The sequence below is a fragment of the Thermobia domestica genome, chromosome 10, assembly GCF_964235325.1.
Source record: "Thermobia domestica chromosome 10, izTheDome1.hap1.1, whole genome shotgun sequence".
Taxonomy (NCBI): Eukaryota; Metazoa; Arthropoda; class Insecta; order Zygentoma; family Lepismatidae; genus Thermobia; species Thermobia domestica.
In genome coordinates, this window is record NC_137463.1 from 116,676,603 (window position 1) to 116,697,104 (window position 20,502).

Consider the following 20,502-nt stretch of genomic DNA (forward strand, 5'->3'; position numbering starts at 1 on the left):
GATCGAATTTTCTTGTGTTATTTCCTCTTCTTTTAATATTATATTTGAATACGGAAATTTTGCTTTTTTTAAAAAAAAAAAAAAAAGTTTTGGAGTTGTGCTACTCTAGGTAAAATTAAAAAAGTAACAAAATTAAAAAAAAAACAGTAAAAGCTTATTTATTTTTCTACTAAATAGAAAGTGTAAAGTGTGTGTATTTTCATTCAATTTGTGAGACCGGGAGCTCACGTGGTTCGGATTCCACGTTAATCAGTAGGTCCACGTCTCATATAGCCTCGCTGCTGAAAGGGACGCTAAACTACAATCCAATCCAATCAATTTGTAAGACATATTTCGTGGCCCCGCAGAGAATAGTCGCTAACACGTTCTCGCCTTTGGTGCGAGGGATCCCGGGTTCAATATCCAGTGGGAACGTTCGGTCAAAAAAGTGCAAAAGATTTTTCAAGCCAGCTATCTTGAATGAGGTTTTCCGAGGTTTACCAGGCAAATGCCGGGATGGTACATAATAGGACATAATCCCATATACTGACGTACTAACTTGGCCAGGGATACCAAAAGCCCAGAAATCTAATTTCTAATCCTAATCTTAACAATGATATTTCATTGGCATCTGTCACTGAACTCGTAGACAAAACAAGAATTGTTCACAGTTAAGCATTTCAAATTAAGAAATTGTCACTATGCTATAAGCATGTACTACATAAAATACATATAATTCGTGAAAATACAAAGCTACATCACTAAAAAATTAGACACTAAAATATATATATAAATTACAAATAATAATAATAATAAAACAATCCAAATCAATAACACACTAAAAAATCAAAATCAATAATCTTAAACAATACCCAGTCCCTCCTTCTCAAATCATTATTTGGCACGTTTAGTGAACAAGGAAATAAAGTCAACTTTTGGTCCTTTTGAACGTATTTCATCTTTAAGATACCCTTCTGAAGCTCCTCTGAGAATTTACGAGATTCATGTCCAGATATTGTCAATGACGTAATAATGTAAAGAAAAATTCATGTACTTAAACGTATCGCATAAATTTTATCTATTTTTGAATTTGATTCCGTGTACTCTGAATGCCCCATTTCTTCCTCACATTACATCGATACCCATTTGCCTCGTAGCATTCTTGGTGAAGAAAGTGAATTGTACCACACCTCGTCCCTCCAGCCTGCTAAGACTGATATAAAAGAACTTTTCACCATTAAGTTTCTCCCACGCTAGTATAACTCTTGGACATAGCTTCGCTAATGTTGAGCAAAAGTTTCATTTAAACTCAATTGACAAGAAATACAAATATGCTTATAAATTAAGAGTTAAAAGAGGTAAACTGCCTATCACACAAAATGCTGCAGTGTACACCCGTCTGGAGAAGAATCTCGCTCACCTGTGGAGACCCATCTGAATGAGAAACGTTTAGAGTGTTTGGAGTAAGAATCGCCTAGTTGGAAATGAAATCTTTGGTTTTTACGTCCCACGGTTATGCCGGTTAGGCTAAAGGAGACGGTGATGATGAGTAATGAATGAAATGGTGGAATGAAGAAAGTGGGAGGAACCCCGAGAAAACCCACGCACACGGTGTTTGTCCACCACAAAGTTGGCGGGGGCTGGGATCGAACCCGGGACCCCAAGCACCAGAGGTGAACGCTCTACCACTGAGCCACCGCGGCCCCTTCGCCTAGTTGGAGTTACTTCATTTTTGTACCTAGTCCTTGGTTCAAATATTAAAAGTATGTTCATGCGATTGACACCGTTTTAATACTGTATATCTTCCTGACCAACACATCGTGGAAGTAAAAGGTAACTCTTCAACTCATCCATCATTTAACTCTGTTGCCTCTTTGCACGGTGGCTCAGTGGTAGAGTGCTTACCTCTGATGTAGGGTTCCTGGTTCGATCCCCGGCGTAGTAAGATTTTAGTGGACAACATAGTGTTTGTGGGTTTTCTCGGGGTACTTCCATTTCCTTCCACTTTCTCATTCCACCAATTCTTTCATCTTTCACTTGCTTTAATCATTGTCTCCACTAGCCTAAAAGAACGTTAAACTTAAATATTTAATTTAATTTCTGTTGCTTTTTTTTCCTAAATCAGTCGAGAAAGCAGAGGAATATTGTGTGTAGGACAGTACGTGCAACATTGGTCGGTTGGATTATAAAAATGAAAATAAAATGAGTTTTGAGTTTTACGTCCCACGCTCATGCCGGCTAGGCGAAAGGAGACGGTGATGATCACAAATGAGTGAAAAGGTGGAATGAAGAAAGTGAGAGGAAACGGGAGAACCCCGAGGAAATCAACGCACACGGTGTTTGTCCACCACAAAGTTCACTTGGCGGGGCTGGGATCGAACCCGGGACCCCATGCACCAAAGGTGAAGGCTCTACCACTGAGCCACCTGATGTACCTGTACATCATCATATAGGCTAATACAGAATTGTGTTTTCAAAATCAAAATCAAAGTTTACTTCAAGAATTTTCAGAAAGTACATATTTTAAAAATTTTGAAATTAATTCCATGAATAGATAGTATTGTTGTAAAGTACCTAGCAAAATACGAATTTGGGATGATAATGGGCTCATTGTTTAAAAAATTCAAACTAACACCATAGTTTTCAATACTACCTAGCTGAAAAATGTAAGTATGTTTTTTTGTAGTTCTGGGAATAAATATGAAGGGTGAACTAATGGTTCTACAACATATCATACAGACTTGTAATCTGCTGGCATTACTTATTAGCTCAAGAACTTTAACTTAAAGCTAAGTTAAATGCTGATATTTTTGAACTTTAGTTTTATAAATGTTACTCAAATAATATTAATACACAGTTCACAATTAAAAATGTTACTATAAATAAACGTGGTTTGTAAAAAGTATACATTTAGCACTGGTACAACAGCCGGATTGGCTGATTTAAACCAGGTGTTAAAAAAAGAATTGATGTAAACAAAAACAAAAAAATTTAAAAAGCCACAAATCGTGTGAATTTCATAGTGACGTTTTCACGTACACTATGTGATCAAAAGTATCCGGACACCCCAAAAACATACGTTTTTCATATTAGGTGCATTGTGCTGCCACCTACTGCTAGATACTCATTATCAGCGACCTCAGTAGTCATTAGATATCGTGGGAAAGCAGAATTGGGCGCTCCGCGGAACTCAAGGACTTCGAAAGTGGTCAGGTGATTGATTGTCACTTGTGTCAGAAGACTGTGCGCGAGATTTCCACACTACTAAACATCCCTAGGTTCACTGTGTCTAATGTGATAGTGAAGAGACACGTACAGCACAAAAGCGTACAGGCCGACCTCGTCTGTTAACTGACAGAGACCGCCGACAGTTGAAGAGAGTCGTACAGGAATTCCATACTGCATCAGGATCCACTCCAAGTACTATGACAGTTAGGCGTGAGGTGAGAAAACTTGGTCAAGCGGCTGCTCATAAGCCACACCTCACGCAGGTAAATGCCAAACGACACCTCGCTTCGTGTAAGGAGCGTAAACATTGGACGATTGAACAGTGAAAAAACGTTGTGTGGAGTGACGAATCATGGTACACAATGTGGCGATCCGATGGCAGGGTGTGGGTATGGCGAATGCTCGGTGAAAGTCATCTGTCAGCGTGTGTAGTACCAACAGTAAAATTCGGAGGTGTTGAAGTTATGGTGTGGTCGTGTTTTTCTTGGAGGGGGCTTGCACACCTTGTTGTTTTGCGGGGCACTCTCACAGCGCAGGCCTGCATTGATATTTTAAGCACCTTCTTGCTTCCCACTGTTGAAGAGCAATTCGGGGATGGCATTTGCATCTTTCAACACGATCGAGCACCTGTTAATACTGCACGGCCTGTTGCGGAGTGGTTACACGACCATAACATCCCTGTAATGGACTGGTCTGCACAGAGTCCTGACTTGAATCCTATTGAACACCTTTGGGGTGTTTTGGAACGCCAACTTCATGTCAGGCCTCACCGGCCTACATCGATACCTCTCCTCAGCACTCCGTGAAGAATTGGCTACCATTCCCCAAGAAACCTTCCAGCACCTGCTTGAAAGTATGCCTGCGAGAGTGGAAGCTGTCATCAAGGCTAAGGGTGGGCCAACACCATATTGAATTCCAGCAGTACCGATGGAGGACGCCATGAACTTGCAAGTCATTTTCAGCCAGATGTCCGGATACTTTAGATCACATAGTGTATGTCGATCATCTGTGTTAGTTGAATTTAATTTTCGCCTTGTAATTAAGAGGTCCCGATGTGCGCACAACATTTCTCCCAGCTGGAAACCGAGTGGTGATTCAGATGCCACTTTAAGTAATATGTCTCAAATCCTACATAACCTCGCTGTTATATAAGGACGATAAGATTAAACAAACCAAACGAACTGAAACAGCTTCAGCGGGTAGGCCAGGATCTACCCCAGAATTTTGAAAATATAACCGTCTAAAAGATAATAAATAAATATTTGCTACAAAGGAATAAATCATATATATATATATATATAATATTTAAAACATGGCCTACTCAAAATTAAAATCCTGAAGCCGCTCCTGCTAACGAAACAAATTCTCTTATCTCTCTGCTTGCCTGAATGTCTGTTTCGTAGTTACAATATTTTTAACTTTGCTTAAATATATTGATAAAAAGTAGGGTAACTTTATCGACTTCATCTGTAGCTTATCAATTGGAAATTTTAGTTTTCTTGAATGATATACTAAACTGTTAATTTTGAAATTCCAGCTTTCATTGTATAAACGCCATTTTAGCGCACTGGTTATCACGGACGTACGCACGAATTTATTTTGGGGAATCCACAGCTTTTCAGGGAGGGATCATATTCAATATGAAGACAAATTGTATTAAAATTTTCAGATTGTTTGCAGGGTTGGAAAAGGGAGTGTCAAAATCTCCAAATAAACTTCAATCAGGCTATGTCACCGCTGTCATGAAGGAAATTAGTAACTAGGGCATGTTTTACAGAAAAATGAAGAACTTGGTGAAGTAATAACTTTTCTTCATCCACCTAGGCCATCTCCATCATTCTTACATCCATGAAATAGTGATGTTCTGTGGATGTTAACAGTGGACGTTCTGACAAAAGTGAATTCTATAACTCCCATTGGAAGAAGTTATGTTCTCCTTCAAAGTTACGTATGCCGAACAAATGTGGTTTATCAAACTGCAAATGATAAACATATCCTACTACTTATTGAAAAGTTTTTTAATATGGACTCATCTATACTCTTTCTTCAATTAAGTACTCATTTTTATTTTCACAGAAATGTAAAACTTAGCAATCTTGTGTTATTACCCTCTGTACAGAGTATTATTGAAAAATTACGTGTTAGTTTTGAATTTTTTAACAATGAACCCATTATCATCCCAAATTCATACTTTGCCAGGTGCTGTACAAGAGTACTATCTATTCATGAAATTAATTTCAAAATTTGAAATATGTACTTTTTAAAAAAATTTGAAGTAAAATTTTGATTTTGATTTTGAAAAACAAATTCTGTATTAGCCTATATAATGTTATACGCCACAGGAAAGAGCATCAAAAATGCTGTAAAGGGACACCTCAATCAGCTCTCTAGCTTAATTAGGATAGCCACAATTCGAATTTCAAAATACATTGAACATGCTATTTTGGGTACTTTTCCCAAACTTTACATAGCCCTACCTTCAATTATAGTGATCGATATATAAAGTTGAAATTTGGTATTTTTCTTAGTCTATCGAGAAGGCATCTACGCACCAAATTTCATTAAAATCTGAGATGATGATGTTAAATCACTGTGTTGAATTGATGTGGAATGAGCCATATGCCTATATATACATACCTCAAGTAGGCCTATACATATATATATATATATATATATATATATATATATATATATATATATATATATATATATATATATATATATATATATATATATATATATATATATATAGAGGAAAAGGTGCAAATATGGACTACCACTTTTTGATTACAAATAACTCGTAGGTGCATGGAAGTCGAGCAAATTAAATTACTGCACTGAAGACTATGTGACATTTCCTACACAAGATATAAAGAAAATTGAAAATAACAGATTACTAATATTGTATATTTACATTTTTCTGACACACTACAAAATCACGTTTCAAGAAATGGGGTGCAAATATGGGCTACCAGTACAAAAACATGCTAATATGCAAAAGAAAAAGTGGTGCAGAAGACCACAATACTACCAAATGTAAGTCCATAAACTTAGTGGCAATAGCCAAACACATACTGTTACGTTCAGCACCTGCGCATTCATTATCTGCCCACATGTGACACTTTATGCACTGAACCCAGAGTTTCCCTTGTGTATTCGATAACTTACATTAAAAAACAAAGGCTGAGAAAAGTAACGTTTTATTATAAAATAATAATAATAAATGTGACAGTTTCGGATATCTAACATATCCTTCTTCAGACACTATCGAAAATAAATGAAATTGCATATATATAGTCATTGTTAAGAATTTTAAAATTCTTTTAACAGACATATATAACAGAAACACGGAATATTCTGAACTCTGATTGGCTAATCAATAAAGAATCATCCAATCATAATAGAAGTTGATCAAATTGAAACTAAATACCAAGATCGTCCCTGGTCCAGTGAAAAATAAGCTACAAGTTAAGCCTCGTAAAGATCCATGCACAGTGTATTTTTCAACATAATTACCTCCGTCAGCTTAGATAAGCATTGTCGAGGCTTACAAGTACAAGTTTTTCTGTGCTTTCTGCAGAGAAATCCCGTCCAATGCCCGATAACAATTCTTGGGCTGCAGCTTTCACTTCGTCATCCGAGTGGTATCGTCGCTTTGAAAGGTCGTCTTTCATGAGACCAAACACATGGAAGTCACACGGTGAAAGGTCTGGGTTTTAAGAAGGGTGATCCCACACTTCCCACCTAAACTTTGTCAGAAGTTCGCAATTTGTTATCAATATCTGTACGTCCGTTCTCAAACATATTGCACCACTTCGCGATAGCTCGACGTGACATTGCATTTTCACCATACACTTCATGCAACTGCCGATAAATGTCAGTGCAGTTACACCTTTTCGTCCACAAAAAACGAATCACTGCACGCATTTCAAATTTGGACGCCACTTGCAACTGTCGAGACATGTTTACAACTAATTATCAGAATACCTTAACTTGCTTCGTGAAAGCCGCTACGTCATACGATACAGCTACATGTCTGTAGTATTGCCACACAGTTTCATCAAAGTAGCCTTTGACCGAAAATATTTACAGAGGAATGCAACTAGCTTTCTTACTGACCCACGTGTGTATATATATGTGTATACTAGTGTTTGGACTATATAAAATTAACATAAGTGACAATGGCAGGCGCATATGTAAGGAAAGAACGTTCGCGAGGATAAAACTGAACATAGGAAAGAATACAATCGTGATAGGAACAAGTAATCTTAATAAAAGCACGGAAACAGAGGTATGACAATGATCGAAGTAATCACGCTATGAATGAAGATAGAGGGAATATCAGTACATGAACGAAGGTAAGCGATAAAATAATCACAAAGTAAGTGGACATGATAAACAAAAAAGTTGAAGTAATTAACTAAACAGAAAAAATGCGTCAAGAATAACAAAGCAAGCAAAATAACTTAATATAGGGAGAGAAAATTGTCCACTTTAGAATTATGTAGAATGTTTCTCGAAATGGAACCGAAATTGTTTTCTTGCGCTTAAAAACTAATCCAAACATTTGAAGCCATTTATTTTATGAAACTGTTTGCAGTAACCTGTTTGAAACCCAATTTTACTAGAGTTGGTTTAGTGTTATCAATGCAGTATGATTGAGCGAAATATCAATTATCTCGTATGATTACTTATCTAGTAATGTTATCATAAGTGCTGGGACTTTTAAAAAAAGAAAATATACTGCACATTTTTAAACTGTTCCCAAAGACCTTCATTAAGTGTTGACGTATTAAGGATAAGTGACTGGACTTTAGTAGCGCGTTTAGTCTACTTGAGTCGTACTAAGTTGCGTCACCCAACAGAGTAAAGACAGAGAAGTGCAATATCCATTATCCAGAAATCAGCTGTTGCTTATTAATTAGTGGGGTACATATATAGAGTACACCAGGAAAATTACAAACTAAATGTTTTTCCGTAGATGGAGTTGTGCGTGAGTCTGTGTTTATTTTGATTTATTCTGAGCTAACGTTCCTTTCATCACCGAGGCTGAAGTTTAAATATATAGCTTAGCGTTGGAACCGAACATGAACTCCCATCCAGAATTGAACCTGCGCATACAATCTTAAAAAAAAAAAAAAAAAAAAACTTTCAAAATTCACTTTTTCCACGTTCTGTTTTCCGAACCGAAAGCAACCTTTGGTGGAGGCCAGGTCAAACTTTCGTGGAACATCGTGTTCTTCCTCTATCTCGTAATTTTCATTTGCGAACAGGAAAATTAGCTCTCTCTTATTCTAGGTATTCTCCAATCTTATATTAGCATATTCCGTCATAGTAATCATTTTCATTTCCTACACAAATACTTATTAAATGTGTATCAGATTGTTTCCACTTCTTGAATGGTTTAACTCTGTGTTTAAAAGAAGCTGATGATGAAATCCGCCCGTACCCTTCGTACTAGTTATGTTCATGCTGAAAAGTTCAACGTTCGTGTCAGCCCTAAGGGCATATGGAGCGTGAACCTTTAATTTAACATGCAACCCGAAACACCTTTGCTCCCACCAGAAGTGAAACCCAGGCTTCCCTTACCCAAGGCGAGAACGCTAACCACTTAGCCACGACATACTTATTTTTTGGCAGTGGTAGTAATTTAGGAAAACATTAATTACTATTGATTTCTTTAATACCAGATTTTGTTATTGTAGTCTTTCGGTGGAGAAAGGCAAATATTTCCCTCGAACAGATTGAACGTTCTTTTCATTTTGTTGTAGCTTATTTGTTATTTCTTCGGGTTCATTATTTACGTTTTTCTACTTCATGGTTAAGATAAGCAAGAATAACTATCTCTGTATGAATAATTAAGCTACAAGCTATGTATGTAATTCAGTCATTCCTAATGATGTAAACTGAAATATGCATGCGAACTTTGAACCGTATTAGAAATATATGCAATCAAATCTTCCCTTTTATTTATTTTCTGTACGTATTTAAATGAGTACAAATGACTAACACTTCTAAGATGATTAAAATTTAATTACCGATTAATGTAACGTCGTGCATTTCTTCTTTGCTTAATAGTTATCGATAAATATTAACTGACTGATGCAACAGTGGCTTAGTAGTACATTACTTATGACTTGCAGTTTTGTAGATTCTGTGCCAGTTAGTGTTGCCCACGAGAAAAAACAAAAGAGAATTTTCGTGACAATATGCGAGACGAAACAGAGCTCTTCCAATAGAATCAAATACGCTTTTCGATACAAGAAAGTATTTCACTACACCTTTTCGAGATGAGACAACCGTAAATCTAGTCTCGTTGGCAACACTATTCAGTCGGCTTAATTTGACTCTCTACTCAGAAAATAACTTGCGTTTATCTTACCTCATTTCTCGAATTATGTAATAATTTACATGATGAAAACGAAGAACACCCTATAGGAATTCACAAGTCTGGTCCAAAGTTAGTACACAAGAAGTTTGTGGACAGTGATAGTAATCCTAACATAACTCGTAAGACATTCTAATCATGTTATAAAAATGTTCAAAATACATTCAGTAGCACCTTAACGCTACGTGTACACCACCCCGAATGGCCACACAACAAGGGCCGCTTTTCCGCTTAGGCACGCTAGACACATGCCTAGGGCACGAAAGATTTGGGGGTGCAAAAAATTGGAGGGCCAAAAAAGAGAAAAAATTAAAATACGCTGGTGCAGGAAACGTCATTTCCGTTCCGGTTGAGCTACCTGGTTACAAAGTAGATCTCGGCTGCTAATGTAAATGTGATACATATAATTTTACTTTCGTTAATTGAAAATAGCGATTTATATTACTTGATAAATAAGAATAAATAAGGACAATTGTCTGAGGATAACTGGGGAGTGAAAACAAATTATTAGCTGTACTAATATTAGGAAAAAAAATACATGTTTTCTGCTATTAGCAGACAAAAACCGAGACTGTGCAAATGATTCCTTGTGCACTTTTTAATTATAATAATTTACGAGAAACCTATAAATGCAACCTCCGTCCACTTAAAACTACTAGCTTGTCACTCAATATGATAAACTGAACATCAACATGATGAAAGAATTAAAAAGAAAAACAATTATAATATACTTTAGATGAGTGCAATGTATTAGTCGGGGGGGGGGTGTAACAATTTGAAGTGCCTAGGACGCCGGGGAGGTTAAAAACGGCCCTGCACACAAGCACCTGCTTGCGTGGGTAGTCGTCCGTACAGATCCTAAACACCTGTCTCAGATACAATATCCCATTCTCGCTATAGATCTTTTTGTAGCTGGGTTAGTCGTTGACGGAGATCAGCTACGCCGTCCTTCATGTCCTACCCATGCTTATGCGCGTTCAGCACGCCACAGTGCAAGGTGTATCTTAGTAGAACATGCGAGGTTGCCTGGCAGTATGGGAACTCATGTTATTATGTTGCAAGATAGGATATCGCAAAGTGAACAGATGTGGTCGGAGGACATAACTGACAACGGGGCGAATGTATGACGCACTAGTCACATTTCCCTGACCAGAGGGAATAGGAGATGTAGCTTATTTCCCCGAACTTCAGAATACTAGGTGTTGGTCCTGTATGACAAGTGCAGAAACACTGGAATTTCCCTCTTACCTTCACATCTACGGAAATGCACATGCCGTCACTGTGTCCAAAACACACAAAATTGGCAACGCTGAATACGACAATCTTTTTTTTATTCCTTGCACCATTGCAGTCTCTTCAGACACTACCAGAAACGTTCTCAACTATTAGCTGGTGTCAGAGAAATGCTGCTTGATAATATAGACCTGCTTGCAAAAAATCTATTATTTAGTGTTTCTTTGATTATATGAGAAACCGTGGTGACTCGGATTACATTGGCGGTTCATCGTCCTGTCAGCTAAGACAGCCCAAGCGATTCTTCTGAACATTTGCTTCCCATTGCATCGTGAGATATATCAACTGTTGGAGCTTTCTGCGTCCTATCCTGTACTCCATCGATGGACCACTAGCATGTCAGGACTTACGCGAGCGGTGACAGCGTAACGCCCACCCCACCTCTCGCAACTCTGTTATATGGGCATGCTTAGTGTCACTTAATTGCATAATAGGCAGATATTGAAGGCACAAACAGTAATCGACACACAGTTACCCTTGTCATATTGTCCGATGATCTTTAAACTACTAGCAGCATTCCCTCCTTAAAAACTACTATCAGCCTGCCTATCATAGACACACATTTTACAGGTATGGTATGAATTTCATTCGAATCGGGGATGTACACGGGATATTATAGGCTGTTTTATTGTACCCACTTTCAACTAAGGAGCAAACCTATAACGTTAAACTTATGCTTTTTTTTTTTTTTTTTTTTTTTTGTCATATATTACATTATTAGAATATATGCAAATTCGAATAGTCAATGGTATCGAAGTGAGTATATTTCAACTATAAATTATGTTATCTTGGCAGGTACCTTCTGTTGGGGACTTATTGATACAGAATAATGTTCATACTGTTACTAATTATTCACAAGTGAAATGGTTCAAGTACTTACGGGAATTAACATGTAGGGCACGATTTAAAGGAGATATACGTTGAGGAGAAGTGGGAACATTAATGGAATAACATTCAAATAGTGGCTTCTACTACTGCTACATATATATCTACTGTCTCGTAGATGTATTGTGAACTCGGGAAACATTTTCAGTCTTCGAGTTCATTATGTAAAAACTGCAGTTTCAGTGGAAAACAATCTATGTTCTTGGTCAGATAATGAAATTATATATATATATATATATATATATATATATATATATATATATATATATATATATATATATATATATATATATATATATATATTTATGTCCAGATATTATCCATTTTCACTGCGTTTTTATATCACTAACTGCAATGTTCATGCATTGTGATAATTTGAAGTGAAATAAAACTTCGCTTGTCTGAAAAGTAGATAAATGACGCATATCTTTTTTTCTTCACGTTTTCATTTATAGTACGGACTTCTTGCAGACATTAAGTATCAATTGATCATATAGGTAAGCTCATTGTCAACACTTTCCACAAACGAACTCATCTTTATGAGAAATATCAACAAAATATTCATGATGCGAAGCACTTGGTATGTTTTAATATGTTGGTTCATTTCCGTCAGATATCTCTATCCAGTGACTATTTCAGAAGCTTTTATCTGTGAGAGAACATTTCAATACAGAGTGGGGGGATAAAGTAGTACTTAAAAAATACTGGCAAACTACATAGGCAACACTGGAGATATACCTCCGAGGAAATTTATCTCGCAGGCTACCCTAGAAAATCATCGAGCTGTACCTGTAACCTCTTCGTTCCGTCTTGAACACCCGCTTCGCGCCAGTTACATATTTTTCTTTTTGGGATTGCTTCTACAATACGACTTATCAGAGACGAACGTCACTACATCTAATCGGGTCGAATCCCTTTCTGAATAACTCAATTACAGTATGGGTAGAACAATTGGTAGATATCAGGTTGTCTGAAACTTTTTGAGACTTTGGAGGTCAAAATTAATAACAAATTTCTTGTACTTTGAAAACCACATAATAATAATTTTTTCCAATGAACGTATGGCGTTTTTTCCGACACCACCATAATTCCGCCGCTGTAGAACTTCTGTGGTTTCTGGTCAAAAAATTGTGATACATGGTGAAAACTAAAACTAACTTAATACTATTCAGGGAGTTCTGCAAAGACCGAAACAAATGATAGTCTGGGGGTGCCAGGACCGGGCTGTACGATGGACGCAGTAAAACTTTCCAGTTAAGTTCTCTCAACTTTTGACGGGTTGCTAAAGATTTATGCGGTCTGGCGCTGTTAGCGTGGTATACATCACTCTTTCTGTTGACTAGTTCTGGTCATTCCTTTTGAATTGCTAGTTGCACTTTCGTTGATTGTCGACAGTACAGTCCGCCTCTATCGTTCTGCCCTGTAGCAACAGCTTCTGATGCACAATACCTTTCCTATCTCACCAAACACACAGCATATCCTCCCTTGGTGTCAATGTAGGCTTTGCCATAGACTTGTGGAGGTTCTGCCCGCTTCGACCACAATCTTTCCGCACGTTGTTGTCATAGGTTATCCATTTTCCATCATTCGTGATCAATATTTCCAAAATGGCCCGAGTTCGTTACTTTTCAGTGGAGATTCGGAGATGGAAATGAGATCGAATAAATGCTTTTGAGTCAAATTATGTGGCATCCAAACGTCGAGCTTTTTGTAGCTGGCTTTCTCCAAACAGTTTAAGTGTTTGTAATAGATATTTAAGTCATTGGCGATGTCATGATGGCTTACGCGTATCCGTATATGCTGGTCTTGTTCGACTTTCACCAGAATACCATCCACTTTTCTTGTACGTGGTCGCCCACTGCGAGAGGAGCGTCTTGAGCATCGAAATTTCCAGAATGCAAACTACTGAACCATTTTTTAGCTGTTGCTTTTGATAACGTATCTTGCCCATAAAGAGCACGACTGTCTTCACTGGCCTACGCAGCGTTTGCTCCTCATCGCAATAAAATTGTAAAATGTCGTGCAGTTTTACGGAAAGTTTACTCATCCTCACGGCGCAATACTTTGTCTTATGAGAATTTCACCACTTTTTTGCACATATAGACCCTACTTACTTCAGCTGTCATGTGACATTAGGCCTCACCCTTTGCGATTTAGGTACCTTTTTTGGGACGTCATCTCGTGCAGTAAAAGCTCAGTACTTTGCAGACTAATTGATATTACTGAACATATACGACTCCAAAGTTAACAAGGGCCGCGATGGCTCAGTGGTAGAGCGTTCACCTCTGGTGCTTGGGGTCCCGGGTTCGATCCCAGCCCCCGCCAAGTGGACTTTGTAGTGAACAAACACCGTGTGGGTGGGTTTCCTCGGGGTTCTCCCGTTTCCTCCCACTTTCTTCATTCCACCATTTCATTTATTACTCATCATCACTGTCCCCTTTAGCCTAACCGGCATAACCGTGGGTCGTAAAATTCAAAGATTTATTTTCTTTTCTTTCCTTTTTTTTTTTTTTTTTTTTTTCAAAGTTAACAAGAGCCGCTGGCAGTTCTGCGTATTTCGTTTGTCAGAAGGCAGACTCAACTCGATTAAACACTTCAATTCACTGCTGGTTTTAGTCAGTGAGTTGACTTACAAAATGCAAACAATCACTGTGTTGCCAGCTCTAATTTTTTCTTAGTATTACTTACTTCGCCCCACGACCCACTTTGCTCCCAATGACTCTATGTATTTTCAGAAGGGTGGTGTATTATGGTTGTCATTGCGAACTTAATTGATTACAAGTAGCTATGTACGATACTACTTTTTTTCTGTGACTGCAAGATGCTAATGTGAAAAAGATTATTCGAACGTGTAGTGTTTAATAAATTCTACAAACCAAGAAATAGTGAAATATAAACAAGTTTCCGCTTTGATGTTCGGTTATTTTTCTCAAATGGAGTACAAAAGGGACTAATATTTGTTCTGAACCGCGGTGTCATTCGTTCATTCAGCTTCTAATGCACTCTCAGACTTGTTGGTCGGAGCGATCTTTCCGTTCTCTGTCGTTGATGGCCGGCGTTAGTGTCGTAGTTTCAGGGTTTTCAATTAATTCATTTTATGTCTCATTAGGGAGCGACAGCGACAGAGGGAGTGAGAGAATCCTCCTGTCATTGATTTTCTACAAACCTTGTATTAGAACCTGTGGGAAGCCATCCACTATAACTAACCCGTCCATTACGTAGGAATAAAAAGGAAAGAGGAAGAGGGAGGGCGAAAACTGAATAAAATATTTTCAAAATCATAAAATTGATTTATTGAGGTAGTCAATACAATCACATCTGTTAAATCAATATTGCAATTTTGATCTTGAAGAAAAATTAAAGAATTCAACAGCAGAACTGTGAAATTAGATACTACCTCACCATCCTCAAAACTTTGCGATCATTGGGAAATATCTCAGTCTTTTTTATTTGGTCCTTTAGCGTTTCTTGCAGTAGCGAGGTAATATGAGACGTGGACCTCAAGTTAACGTATGATGCGAACAGCATGAGATCTATCTAAAATCGAATCCGCTTCTCTCGCGCCAAAGACAAGTACATTAGCTATATAGCCAATAGGGATTTACTTGATATTCGTTTGTTGTCAATATACAATTACTATTCACCGAAATCTATTTGGCAAGAAATCGTCATTTTGTACACTTGTCATTTTGTAGATGGTGATACTCACAACTATCTAACGCGTGGAAAAGGTAACTGTATATCATAGAACATTTAAATATGGAAAAGTCACGTATCTATATGGGTGTAAAACTGTATAATAAACTACCTAGGTACATAAAATATACTCAGGAAAAGAACTTCTATGTCAACTCAGTACACAAACTATTAAATAACACTTTTTATACAGTAGATGAATACCTTAACAGGAAAATGATTAAACCCCTATTGTATATGTATCAGATGGTAAATAGAAATATGCATATATATATATATATATATATATATATATATATATATATATATATATATATATACAGGATATAAAATATTGTTATAGATTGTGGAATTGGTGTAGCCTATATATATTTTCCAAATATTGTATCTATTTTATGTACTGACGAGTTCTATACCATTTTGTACAAATGTACATGTAATATGGTCCATAGAATGATTAATAAATCTAATCTAATCTAATTTTTAAAAATACTAAGACACTCTCTGGTTTGACACTTTTGCGAGTTTTAGATAAATACTGTCAATGTTAACGAATTTAATTGATTAATATTGTTTTCTATTTATAAGAATTTTAAAAATATTTCCGTTGCACTAAATTCCATTGTTAGAAGGTTTCGGAGTTATAGCGTTCAATAGGCTTATTTCTTTCATTTCTTTATAATAGGATAACCACAAAACCAATTTTGAAACGGATTTCACTACCTTCACCTGGGACACATCTGTCAAATACTGTCAATTAGAATGCAGCAGTCGTGAAAGAATTCTTTTACCACCTCTTTCTCAGTTTGACATTCAGAAAGCTGGGAATATTTTATCCTGAGTGATATTTTCTCTTAGTTTTGGAAGTCCTGCCGTAACCTACGTGTATGAACATCTATGGCTACTTGTCAGTAACAAGAATTTTCTTCTGTGTTAATGATTTAGAAAAAATGAAAAGTATATACACCGTAAACAAAAGTTGTTGTTAGGTTAAACTGTATATCCATCTGCTTTATAAATTAAGATTCTATGTGCACTTTTATTGCTGGAGTATGTATACTCTAAACATCATCGCTCATAAAAAATGTGAACTACCTGAAAGTGGTTATTTCACATAGAATTGAGCGATCTGGAGCTCGAATTTAATAACTTTAGGTAATTTTGAAGCATTTATAAAATTTATTCCAGTTTTGGTTGAGTGGTACATATAATTTTTGTAGTCTCCTATCAATAATACCATACATCTACACTATTTGAAACAGAAAAGTAAATATAATTGACAATATAATTATGGCATGCACAAAATATACTTGAAAAATAAGTGTTACCAGCGTCACTAGAGCCGGTAGTGTCTCATAATGCCTGCATACTTTTACTGGATCTGGTTGTATTATTTAATTGGAAGATGTAGCGGAGGACGAAGCAGTGCTAGCTGCGCTCTTGAAAATGTACTTTTGTTGACCTTTAGCAGTTTTGATAAGTTCAGTAAATTTTCCTTCCTTTAACTCTAGAAAAGCCAAAAATGGCAATTTTTTTTTCATGAAATAAACTGTATTTAATGTTATATTTGTATGGCTAAATGCATCTCCAAACAGGCTAGATTTAGCCAAAAAAAATAGGCCAAATTGGCATCAATGTCACCTTGCAAACGATAATATCCCTGCGACGGAACAACAAATTCGTTGCGGAATGGAATTGCGCTATGGTCATGATCATCCGGTTGTCAAATGCGGTTCATTTGAGAATCCAGGTTCAACTAAATCTGCTTTCCACGGAATTAAAAAATAATCTAAATAGAACAGAGAATAGGACTAGTAAGAGGAAAAATTATCGGACATTTAACGTCCGATTTTGAAGTCGCACCGAACACCGGATAAGGATTTCAAAAACCGAACTGTCTGGTAAAATATCGGATGGTTGGCAACCTTAGTAAGATTTTCTGAATAAGGAATTGCACGATCCGTGTTGTCATTTGCAAATTTGAATTGGTCCTCTGTCCCCTTAAAGAGTGGCGTGGGGTCACTAGCTTTGTTCGAAATGTTTTCGTCAAAACAGATTGACGACATGTTCTCACAGTTTCAACCATTTCGGAATTACAGAGGTGTCAATGTTCATTCGTGCACCCTGATTTTGATCTGATATTGTCTGTCACCGAGCAACCCAAAACTTGTACAACATAATTTCTTTCCTTAAGCCCTTTCAAATGATATATTGCTGCTGCTTAAAATATTCGCGTTTGATTCCCACCTATTCCTCTGGCATCGCCACTGGCGGAATCTATTTAGCTCAAAACATTAACTTCTGAAATAATGGAATACAGATGGCATTTTATACAGGTGGAAATGGAGTGAATCGTTTGCAGAGGAGTCGTAGACAATTCTTCATGCAGTGATTACTCAGTTGCATCAGGGATGGTTATCAAGGAAATCAACCCTACTCTCTGCTCTAAGACTGGCAATAGATATTCGATAATATTCAAATTGGGGATTGAGCGAGTCAGGGGAAGTGCTGAAGTTAATTATGTTCTTCAAGCCACGCCTGAATAGATCTGACTGTGTACTGGTGCATTGTCATGTTGGAAGGCTGCATCTTTGGTAGGAAACATCTATTCCCCAGGACCCCTTCAAGGAGGCCACTGGGATCACAGGGATCACATCATTCGATATGCCCTATGATATTTACGTATTTCAATTTTGTTCCATTCATCTACCTTCCATGGTTTTCATACTACGGGTACTGGAGTTTCCGAACCATATCATGGCGGCCATTTTGAAACTGGTGCTCCATATGAAACATCTTCTGGCACAGCGTTACTTAGTTTTCCAAGACCTTTCGAACGAGGTATTACTCGACCCATGTTCCCATTTGACATTTTAAAGTTACCCCCATTACCCCCATTTACGGGGGGCGGAGAGGGGTACTTTTGGCGGAATTGGTTTTCCCCCTTAGCAATATATAACGTGTACTTCAAACATTTCTTCTATGTTTTATCATTTTTCAGATATTTCCGTGGATTGATTAAAATGGCCCACCCTGTATGTATATATATATATATATATATATATATATATATATAATATAAAGTGTGTGTGTGTGTACACAAACAGTATTACAGTACAGCCTATTATACAGTACACTTCTCTTGATTCATACATTGTATTTTTTGCCTCTTCTCTAACATAAGAGATCTGCATTCTTACATGATACAGCTGACTTGCCATAAACGTAAACCATTGCAGATTAAAACTGCGAGTAATAGATCATTTATGCTGTATGTGATATGAACATCTTTCCTCAAGGTATGATGTAGAGCCGACAACTGATTTTTTTGTAGGTCAGTAGGGCCAGCGGCATGCTTCAGCTTTGACCTTCAAAGTTACGGTTTACCAGCCGATTAGCACGCGTATATTGTCCGTTTATACTTACTGTATGTGCACGTGCTGGACTTTTTTTTTTCCTTCGAATCATTTTGACTTATCTTTCTGTTTAAAGTTTGATTTCTTTGACATTAGCGAATGTTCGTTCTCACCGGTGCCCGTTTAAAGCATATAAAATACTGAGTGTTAGGTTAGTTTCGTTAAAATAATAACTAAAATCTTACTAATGATATACGTATAATAAGACATAAATATAAATTCAGCGTTGTCAGGAAAGAAACACTATTTGCTCTCGTTATGTAAAGTGATTTGTGCTTAGGTTTCAGAGTATACTCCTGGAAAATAAATACGCTCAATGTATGCTCCTAGCATGTCAATAAATAAAGAATGCATAGTTTATTTAGTTTAGTTTAGCTCGTAAGGGTGATGATTTTACCTTTATTTTCTTTCTCAGCAAGCATCTAAGAATTAAGCATAAGCCTCCCAACTTGAATCAGTCTATCTTGAACTTTTTGACTTAATTGAAATCTGTCAGTCAGTTGTATTTCCCATTCATATATTTGGAGGTAAAATCATTTTCCTTCTTTCTTATGGTAAACAAATGTATAATGCATATATGTTCAAAATTCTTTTACAATTCACTAAAATACTAATTCGATTGGCAAAAGTTATTTTTTTTTTTTTCAGTGAAAAGCAATGGATTTTCCTATTATAAAACATAGAACAATCATTCTTCCTGAATTGTGTGCAAAATAAATAAAAGGAACTACCATTTACATCATGTCTCTTTAAGATATTCATTGCTAGAACTTTTGTCGTTCACCTAATGCAGGACTCGAAGATTTTTCTTCTGAGCTACGTGCCAATTTTGAAAACCTGGCAACACAATAATTCAAATTCAGTTTGATACATAACTCAAGGGCTGGATTAACCCATGTGGAGGCCCGGTGCTAGAAAAAAATATGTGGCTCCTGCTGACTTCACCTAACACATTTCTAGGAAAGTACAGTGGAAAGTTAAGGGAATATGCTTCATATTTTTGGTTATATTTTGTTTTATGATGATGATTGTATATCTTCATGATTCTTTTTAGATAGCCAGCTGAGATTTTGATCAAAGTAGAGGCAGGCCTCTGTCCACTTGGAGGCCCAGGGCAATAGCCCCCCTAAGCCCCTCCCTTAATCCGGCCTTCATAACCCAACATGTTTTAGCCTTAAATTATAGTTACTGGTATAAAAAGTTACCGTAGTGTACAGGCTATCCCTCAAAGATAACGGCAATTGCAGCAATATAAAATGAAGTGTTGCAAAGTACCAGTGTGTGCTTTGTGTCCATGTACATGTCTTATAGTTTTATCATTGAAATACCAATTGTCCTCTGTTCTGAGTGGATCAATATACTCTAATAATAAGTCATTCATCTCAAGGTTCAAGGTAAAATTGGAAACTTTGAACTTCATAACGAATTTATTATAATTTACTTTTAACCCTTCCAGACACTTATAAAAATTGGGAAAATTTACGAGGAGAAAAAAACGCGCCAGACTCACATTTCCAGTCACCATTGCAACGTGGCGCTCGGGATAACATCTCATGATTATACACCGAGGCTAATGGAAATAGTGATAATGAGATGGATGATAACAGAGTGACGAAA

At 36.9% G+C, this 20,502-nt stretch overlaps 1 protein-coding gene across 10 annotated transcripts in view; it reads left to right on the forward strand.

The window, feature by feature from the left end:
- Nucleotides 1–20,502, forward strand: part of LOC145662670 (putative fatty acyl-CoA reductase CG5065) — a 323,802-nt gene that overhangs the window by 244,002 nt on the left and 59,298 nt on the right. The window contains exon 1 of one of the 10 annotated variants that reach the window (XM_081728482.1): nt 2,605–2,645. The exons of the other annotated variants lie outside the window; for them this stretch is intronic. The gene's annotated coding sequence lies outside the window, so the exon portion shown is untranslated. Of the gene's footprint in view, nt 1–2,604; nt 2,646–20,502 lie in introns of those variants that run through there. 10 annotated transcript variants of the gene reach the window in all.